Source organism: Lagenorhynchus albirostris, chromosome X, assembly GCF_949774975.1.
Source record: "Lagenorhynchus albirostris chromosome X, mLagAlb1.1, whole genome shotgun sequence".
NCBI lineage: Eukaryota > Metazoa > Chordata > Mammalia > Artiodactyla > Delphinidae > Lagenorhynchus > Lagenorhynchus albirostris.
Genome location: NC_083116.1, coordinates 107,652,536 through 107,660,121, shown reverse-complemented (window position 1 = coordinate 107,660,121; position 7,586 = coordinate 107,652,536). Strand labels below are relative to the sequence as shown.

General features: G+C 36.3%; 1 non-coding gene across 1 annotated transcript; it reads left to right on the top strand.

Annotated features, from left to right (window-relative positions):
• The first annotated feature begins 512 nt into the window (after positions 1-512).
• TRNAW-CCA (transfer RNA tryptophan (anticodon CCA)) lies at positions 513-585 on the top strand. The gene has a single exon. It is a non-coding gene; the product is annotated as a tRNA-Trp (tRNA).
• The last annotated feature ends 7,001 nt before the right edge of the window (positions 586-7,586 follow it).

Sequence of the window (7,586 nt, the reverse complement as noted above, 5' to 3'; positions counted from 1 at the left end):
TTCCAAGGGCCAAGTACTATATTTAATCTATGGGTAGGAATTTTCTGACTGCTTTGTTTCTTTTGAAGTTATCAGAGATATCTGGCTCCTCTTTACCTCAACCGACTTTGTGCTTTCAGAAAGTGACCTTTTCCATTCAGCTCTTTTAAACAGCATCTCCCTTTAATTCACTCTAACATAGAAAACACAGTCTTTAAAATGTAGGCTTAAGTCACTTCTCACAGTAATGAATTGAATGGGTTTGCTGCTATTGATATAGAAATTGATATTAATTTCTGATCCTAATTGATTTCACAAATTAATTAGCAAAGTAAATAAGATACTGGAAGGAAATCAATAGTTCTTATTTTATGATATTTACATATTACTCATGTAATACATATGAATTATATATTATACCCATATTTACAAACATAGGTGCTTTTGGTATGATCTTGCTTAGTATTATCGATTCACAGATATATCCTAACTCAGGCAACAACCACACTCTTAATTATCCTGGCACAGTGACTTCCCTGGTGGTCCAGTGGTTAAGACTCCATGCTCCCAATGCAGGGGGCCCAGGTTCAATCCCTGGTCAGGGAACTAGATCCCTTATGCCACAACTAAAGATTCCGCATGCCTCAAAGAAGTTCTCACATGCTGCAACTAAGACCCGGCGCAGCCAAATTAAAAAAATAATAATTATCCTGGCACAGCCATTTTAGGAAACTATAAATAATACCTTAAAATAACTATAAATATAACTATTATAATAATTATAATAACTATAAACAGAGTAGCTTTGACTTCAATTCTGAAGGTAATACCAGGTAGCAGATATTTATATAACTTATGAAGAATGTAGGCCAAGCAGAAAGTATGAAACAAAAATGTGGTTTTCTTATAGGCAGTGTTATAAGCCTAAATACATATAAAGATTTTAAAATATAATCATTAATCTTTACAAGAACCTTACGATATAAATAGTATTTGTATTTTACAGATAATGAAAATTAAGCTTAGTGAGGTAAGTGACTTTCCCAGTGTCACATAAACACTAAGTGGCTGGGCTAGATTGTGCAGTAATGACCCTCCCCCAAAGCATTTCTCCTTATACCAGGGATGCCCAGTTCATCTATTTTTCCTTTTGTTGCTTGTGCTCTTGATGTTGTATCTAAGGAGTCACTGCCTAATCCAAGGACACAAAGATTTAGTCCTACCTTTCCTTCCAAAAGTTTTATAGTTTTAGCTCTTACATTTAGGTCTTTGATCCATTTGGAGTTAATTTTTGTATATGGTGTGAATTCAGGGTTCAACTTCATTCTTATGTATGTGGATATCCTCTATCAGTTACTTTTGGATGCACAACCAACCAAAACTTAGTGTTGTAAAACAATAAGCATTTACTGTTTCTCACAAGTCTATGGACCTGCTGGGCAGTTCTGGTCCAGGCTGGCTCACCTGATCTCTGCAATCAGCTAGAGGCTCTGTTGAAACTGAAACTGGATGGTCTTCACTCATATGTCTGTGGGTTGTCAGGCTAGTTCAGGTAGCGAGGCTCAGCTGGGATGGCTCACTTCTGCAACATGTTTCTCCACATGGTTTCCATCTTCCAAGAGACTAGCCTGTTTCTTCATGTGGTTGACTTGGGGTTGCAAAGAGCAGAAGGAGAAGACAAGCTCCAATGAACAAGCACCTTTCAAACCTCTGCTGTGCCCTGTTTGCTTATATGCCATAGAAAGCTGCAAGACACATGCCCAAGCCTCAGAGCCAGTGTTTATATGAACATCGCTGCTACAACCCTGGGTACCACACAGTCATACACCAAATTCTGGTGTTACCAGTGCTTATCTCCACAACTACCACTGTTATTCTTTAGCACCAGATACAAAATAATGTTTAGGAAAGCAGTTCCTCATATCAGTACCACCTGCTAGTGTCTTGTTCTCAGCTACATGTCTAGCACCTACTACTGAGTGCCACAGTGTAGACACTAAATGAATGTCTATTGAGTGAATGAAAGTACAGGAAAATTGAGGGAACAAAATTGGAGTCCAGTTTTCATATACTGAGTGGCATAGTTTAAGCCTATGCCATGTATTTATACCAAGTGCACATTGTTCCTATTTACTTCATGAGTTAAAGTTTTAAAATAGATGCTGGATAATCCAGTCTATCACACATATTTTTGTAGCCTTCCCTTTTACGTTGGCAATATTTTCTCTAATTTTATTATAATCACCTTTAGTGATAAGTTTTTCATCATTTACCTTGTGGCTACATCCTACCATATAATAAAAAGTGATTTAGGAAACAATTTTGCCACACCATACAGTGAGGCTTCTTTTCTCTGTTACAGTCACTTTAAAGGTTCAGCTAACACTCTGGTGGCATTAAGCATCAATGTAAGGAAGGGAAATGTTAAGATCCTCGTTTCAGATTTTTTAAAATGAGCACTCTGGCTAGGAGAATTGGAGAATTAGAAAATTTGAAGGCACTTAAAACATTTGGTCCAATTTTCTGATTTCACCTCGTACTCTATTCTACCCAGACCAAAAGGGGATGAGCCGAAGAAAAAAACAAGGTGGAACATGACCCTGTGTAGATAATCGCCTCTTTATCCCTGTTACTCTGAGATATGACAGTACATTGGATATTCAGGCAATTTACACTTGAAGGGTATACTGAGGGTCAACCACAGTACGGTACAATGGCACATCCCTATAAATAAAAGGAAATAATTCGGGAAGGGCAAACTTCCCAGAATGCTGCAGCTATCAGTGATAGGGTGGCTCAGCTGGACATTATCTAACATTATAAAGGAAAGTAGTCCAAAGCTAAGGTGAAGTCTTTGAACCTGATCATTCACAATTATAGCCAGCACCGATTTTTTGTAGCACTATGCAGTGTTCAAAGCATTTTCATGTGCATCATCCCAAACTTGGATTACAATAGCCACCTAATATGACATTGCTTTCTGGAGATTTTCCTTTCATGTGCTATAACCTTGTTTCTTGATGTTCTTCACAGACAGTTCAGTCCTTTTCACCCAATAGATATCTGGGTATCAAGGATTCTCAACAATATTTGGTATGATGCTTTCAGAATCTTTTGGAAGCAAATGCCTCGGGCTAGTCATCATTTCTCAGCTACCTTAGATCCATCCTAACACATAACTTAGAAAGGCATTCTGTTATAGTTCTCAAATTATTGTCGTTTAATACCTTACGTGTATCAGCACCACCTGTGCCTTACCCACACCAACAGCACCCACAGATCAAAAATTTGAATGATAAAGAAATTACTTCTAAGGTTCTGTTCTACACATTCAAAAGAATGTTTCTTATATTTGTAGGGTACTTTACAACTTAAAAGTGGTTTCACATATATTACCTCATTGGGCATATCTTCTCTGAGAAACATACAGCTGGAAATATATTATGAATTGCATCACTTTCCCAGCCCTCTCAGGGTCTCCCAGTGTAGCTTCCTAAAACTATTGAGGATCTCATTTATATTATTTAGGTTATATTATATAAGGTACTATGCTATATCATTAAGAAGATGATTTGATCTTTAAGTATGTGATTATTCTGTTATAAAATGTGGTATTCCCAATAGCTACTTGAAATATACCAGTAATTTTAAAAGTGTGGATCCTGGAACAGCTGTATCAATACCTTAAGAATAACTATTTATGTTATGGTTGCAAATGCAGATTCCTGAACCTATCCCCAAACCTAATAAATCAGAATCTCTGGAAGTGAGGTCATGGAATCTAAACTTTTAGACACCTGAGAGTTGCTATACACCAGCCAAATCTGAGAATTATTGCCTAACAATGAGCTTGATTTTCTTAGCGTTCTCACTGCAACTTAGAAGAAAGTTCTGTGCCTTTAGAAACTGCAAGAACTCTTTAAGGCAATTAGCATACTATTTAGCAAGTAATTCAAATTTAAGGAAAAAGAACAATGGGATTTAAATTATCATCAAAACATACTTCTCTGTAGTGTCCTGTACTTGGTGCTGTAAAAACTGTAGAAATTGATACAATTTTATAATAAATATTCAATCTGCAATGATGAGCTCTGTCAATCCTAGAAAAGATAAATGTAGAGTTTAATTAGAAAATAGATGTCTCTCTGAATGTAAGGTAAAAGCTGGATAAAATGCATTTCTGTCTGCTTCATAAGGTACTATTCAAAAAATGTCATTGTTATAATTTGAAAAGTATTATTCAGAAAGAAGACAGATTTCAGTTCAGTAGCTTTGACTATAAGAATACCAAGAAATAAAAGCCAAATGGATGAAAGCTAAGTCATGGATGAGTGAGTTTAAAAATTATTACATATCTTTAAAGTTAGCTAAAAAATTATAGCCAAATCCCAATTTGCCTCTCAACAGAATGATAGGCCAGGAGATCTTCACAATATGAGATATTTCTCACGATGTAAATTGAAGTAAGGAAATTTCTTATTCCATGGTACTTGGCTTGTGTTGCTTCTTTATGAATTATGTTCTGATATCTTTAGCTTACTGAGAATGTCAAAATAATATTGAGTTAGATGTATTGTCATGCCTTTCATGAGTTTAAAACAGCCCATTCTCTAGAATGGTAATCAGCTGACATCAATCTGACTCTGAAGGGAAAGCATTTTGTCCCAGGGAGTTCCAGGAACAGTATTGCAAAAATTACCTGTAAATCTAGCATGCAAGGTTAAGTCAAACCACGACAGCTGGAGGTGGTAAGAAGCAGATATTTGGACCAAGTTTGGGGAAGGCTGGACCAGACAACTGCAGAAGTTTAGATTTCTTAATTCACTGTACGTACATAAATAGCAGTTAGTTCTTTGCCACAATAACACTTCATAACAAACACCACAAAATCTCAGTAGCCTTCAACAGTAAGAGTTCATTATTCACATGTCTGGAGTTACCTGCTGACCTTGTCTGAGGATCAATTGGCTATCAGTTGATCTAAACTCTTCCCAATTCGGATGACTGGAGGAACTAGGTATAGTCTACATGTCTCTCAACATCCAGAAGGTTAATCCAGGCATATTCTTATGGCAATGGCTAAGGTACAAAAGAGAGCAAATGGAAATATGCAAAGGCTCTAGAGACTTAACCTCAGGACTGGTACACAATCACTTTCACCATATACTATGGGCTGAAGCAAGGCAGAAAATCAGTACAGATCCAAGGGGTGGGAAAATAGACTATGCATCTTTAGTAAGAGGAACTGCAAGGTCTCATGGTAATGGGCATGAACATAAGGGGGGAATGAAAAATAGAAGTCAGCATTGCAATTTCCCATTGTATGTATTATTGAGTTCCTCATCTCTGTAGATATCATGCTGTGCAATGTGGGTAATAAGAAGCATAAGACCTAGCAGTGATTTCTAAACATGGAGGGCTTGTTAAAATATAAATTGCTGGACCCGCCCCCAGGAAGTTGGTTGAGAGGGGACCTGAGAATGTGCATTTCTAGCAGTACTGATGCTGCTCGTCCAGGGACCATACTTTGAGAGCTATTGTTCTATGGATTTGGAATTAATAGGAACTTTTAGGAATACTAAGACAACTGAGGGGCATTGATATTTATAGGAAATGCAATTTGAAGTGAAATAGGAGAATTTGGGTGAGATCATTCCCAAGACATTCAAATAGCTCATTCAGAATAGAAGGTTAATCAGGGGCCTTTGCTGCCATCTTAACATTCTCTGATTTAACTACCCCAGGTAGCCAAGTGAACAGCATGGAGCTGGGAATGACTGCTCCTCTAATGCCTGATGAAAGTCACACACAAAACTGTACGTTGGCAAACAAATTTTGCAAGCATCACTTTCTTGGAAAAATTAAATAAGATAAAGGTTTGAGACACTACTCACACTTCAAGTAAATCAGTAAAAGCACCCAACTTTTTCTAAGATCAAATTAGCCGCAGGTTGCGGGACAGAAATAAGCATTGAGAAGTGAGATTCTGTGTGAGCTTTCCCTGTTTAAGCCCTGATATCTGCTGGGACATGATAATAATAAGTTAAGGGGTTATTTCTGAGGGAAGAGAAACCACAATGAAGCAATGAATAAATGAGACCTTAATTTGGGGGAGAGCAGGCAAATACTGTTAAACTACTTTCAGGGCATCAGTGAACTACAATCAGGAAAGATAATGTGATAAAATGTGAAGCTTTTTATATCGAGACCTATGTGAGACTTAGCTTAGCCTGACACCATGGTTAAGTACTGAGCAGAAAGAAAGAGCTCATAAGCTATTATTAGGCAAATAGAAAGCAGATTACATTTTACCAAAAAAAAAAAAAAGAATGCTATTTCTAAAAGTGTGCAGGCAAATATCAAAGGTGAATCAGTATTTCCAGATCCCTATCTTTGGAGGCATATTTAACTAGTACTCATTGCAACAAAAAAATGAGAAGGTATAAAGAGCATTTGAACTCATTCAGTATCAATTTTATTAGTGTCTCTAAATGCTCATTTCAAAATTGAAATTAATAGAGAAGGAACCAAAAAAGAGAGGCATGTTTTCAAGTATTAACCATTTTCTTTATTGATCCCCAGTCCTTCTATTTAATCTTAATGAAAAAAAATATTTATATAACTGAACTAAAGGGCAAAAACTTTTTTTTTGGAATAAACATACATCTGCTATGCTAATACAGATTTGAATGAAACATTTTGCAAATTTATTTAATAAATTATATTATGTGAGCATGAATTTAATAATATAATGATCATTAAGTGGTATTTATGTTATCATAAATATCTGTTTACATTCTTTAGTTCAAACATGAACTAAAATCTTGGAAAATAGTGGTTTTGCCACTGAGAGAGATGTCTCTCTCTTTATCATTATTAATTACCTAGACCACACAGACACACTGAGAATTGAATTCCAATTTGACTGAAATGATAAGAAGGATATTATAATTTCACACGGAGGTTATTTTTATCTTTTGATCTATTTAAGTGTTTTCCCTATGAAGTTCCCCACCTCCACCTCCATCCACTACCACATACAGTGAAAATGTTCCCTAAAACCCAGGAGAATTAATAGATTATTTTCTTCATAGTGGTTATCACACAGTCATAGCTCCTCATTTATTTTTTTGTGTTAACTAAAAAGAAAAGCTGCATGAGAGCATCTCTAAAGATAGCAAGAGGCTTTTTAGTTATCTGTGAAAACTTGCTTTAAATATAAGGGGAAGGAAATCATTGGAAGTTAGGGAAAGAAAATGTGCAGAGAAAAAGACCTATCAATTGAGAAATAGACACACACACACACACACACACACACACACACACACACACACACACACACACACACACACACACACACACACACACACACACACACACACACACACACATCATGTCCTTCACATCTACCAGATTAGGAAGATGAATTTAACTTGGGCTGGGCATGGGGGTTAGAGGCAGAAATGCTAATAAAGGAAACAAAATTCAGGCAAGTTTCTTAAGTATCTTTTCCCCATGATTTAACAATATGAGTTTTCAGATAACTACAGAATCTTACTAAAGCGTAAAGATAATGCTGCTTTTTATTAGACTTTTCATAAAACTCA